Consider the following 2,505-nt stretch of genomic DNA (forward strand, 5'->3'; position numbering starts at 1 on the left):
CGTCGATAAAGACAAATAGTGGGACAACAAAATTGAAAGCATACTGAGTTGGAGCGGGTATGAACCTGGCAAGGGACTTGGCAAGAACCTCCAAGGAATCGCTAAGCCCATCAAGCTCAAGAAGCATGGCACCACCTTCGGACTGGGGTACGAGTATACTTGGGAAGAGTTCAAGGAGTGGTCGCCACCCTGGCGCGGCCCTTACTATCCATTGGAGCAGCCGATACCCCGTCTGGAACAGACCTTTCAACCAGCCGAAGTCATCTATGGGTCGGAAGAAGAGGAAGCATTAGCAGCAATGAGGAATTTTTTCCTAGAAGAGGATGATATGGACTGTTGTGTTATTTTTGAGGAGGAGGGGGAGGAAGGCCCTTCCATACAGGCTGTAAGCAGAGGAGCACGCCTCAAAACTGGACTGTCAGAACCACCAGAGCCCAGCATGCCTCGGGGTAGCAAGGCTAAACAAAGCACCATGCACTATTCTGTTTTACTAGTTTATTTTTCCTTCGCATTTTTACTTTTCAAGAAAGAGCTCTAATGTTCAAAACGCTTATGGAATTTATTAAAGTATTTCAATTTTTCTTACAAATCTCACTCTTATTATTTTCTCTCATTACTTTACTCAAACAGCATTACTATTACTTATCTTGATGAACCAATGACTGTGACATGCAACGAGACAACGCAACAAACGGACATAGACTCAGAGGAAGATGATATACCGGAAGAAATTGTTAAAGAAGTTGAGAATTTTGAGAATAGACCTAAGTCCAACCTGGACGAGACTGAGATCGTCAATCTGGGAGATGCAGAAAACATCAAAGAAATGTGAATCAGTGTTCATTTGTCACCATCAGAAAAGGAAGAGTATACGGAATTTCTAAGGGAATATGAGGAAATATTCGCATGGTCATATGACGACATGACTGGTCTAAGCACATCCATTGTGGCTCACAAATTATCGACTGATCTGGCCTATCCGCCAATAAAACAGAAGCTCAAAAAGTTCAAGCCAGACATGAGTTTGAAAATCAAGGAAGAAGTCACTAAGCAGGTCAAAACTAAGGTTCTTAGGGTAGTGGAGTATCCGACATGGTTAGCCAATATTGTGCAAGTACCAAAGAAGGACGGGAAGGTCAGAGTTTGTGTCGACTACCGGGATCTCAACCGGGCTAGTCCAAAAGATGACTTCCCCTTGCCGAATATACACATCTTGATTGACAACTGCGCCAAGCATGAGTTGCAGCCATTCCTTGATTGTTTTGCTGGATACCATCAGATATGGATGGATGAAGAGGATGCTGAGAAAACAGCTTTCATTACGCCGTGGGGGATGTATTGCTACAAAATGATGATGTTTGGGTTAAAAAATGCAGGGGCCACCTACATGAGGGCCATGACCACCATTTTTCATGACATGATACACAAGGAGATCGAAGTATATGTAGACGACGTCATCATCAAATCCAAGAAAGCCGCTGATCACATGGAAGATTTGAGGAAATTCTTCAATAGACTGAGAAGGTACAACCTAAAGCTAAATCCCGCAAAGTGTGTGTTTGGGGTTCCTGCCGGAAAACTACTTGGGTTTATTGTGAGTTGCCGAGGGATAGAATTGGATCCATCAAAGGCCAAAGCTATTCAAGAATTGCCACCGCCGAAGAGCAAGAAGGAGGTAATGAGCTTCTTGGGGAGACTTAACTACATCAGTCGGTTCATAGCACAATCTAGTGTCATCTATGAGCCAATCTTCAAGATGCTAAAGAAGGGCGCCGCTACCAAATGGACTGACGACTGCCAAAAAGCCTTCGACAGAATTAAGGAGTACCTATCAACGCCGCCAGTTTTGGTTCCGCCCGAGCCAGGTAGACCCCTGTTACTCTACCTTGCGGTGCTAGATGGAGCGTTTGGTTGTGTTCTGGGGCAGCATGATGAAACGGGGAGAAAAGAGCAGGCCATCTATTATCTCAGCAAGAAGTTCACCCCGTACGAAGCTCGGTATTCTCTATTGGAACGCACCTATTGTGCTCTGACTTGGGTAGCCCAGAAGTTGAGGCACTATTTTTGTGCTTACACCACGTATCTCATATCAAGAATGGACCCATTAAAGTACATATTTCAGAAGCCCATACCCACTGGCAAGCTAGCCAAGTGGCAGATCCTGCTGAGTGAATTCGACATTGTCTACGTGACTTAGAAAGCAATCAAAGGACACGCCTTAGCAGATCACCTTGCTGAGAACCCTGCGGATGGAGAATACGAGCCTCTGAAGACGTATTTTCCTGATGAGGAGGTATCATTTGTAGGAGAAGACATTGCAGAATCCTATGATGGCTGGAGGATGTTTTTCGATGGAGCAGCAAATTTCAAAGGAGTTGGCATAGGGACAGTGTTGTTCTAAACGTCAACACCACACAAGAGGGGGGGTGATTAGTGTGGTACCCAATTTTCGCTCTAGAAGAACCTGGTTCTTCTAGGTATACTAACTACTGTTATTTGCAGAAT

The sequence above is a fragment of the Nicotiana attenuata genome, unplaced genomic scaffold (genome assembly GCF_001879085.1).
Source record: "Nicotiana attenuata strain UT unplaced genomic scaffold, NIATTr2, whole genome shotgun sequence".
Lineage (NCBI taxonomy): Eukaryota > Viridiplantae > Streptophyta > Magnoliopsida > Solanales > Solanaceae > Nicotiana > Nicotiana attenuata.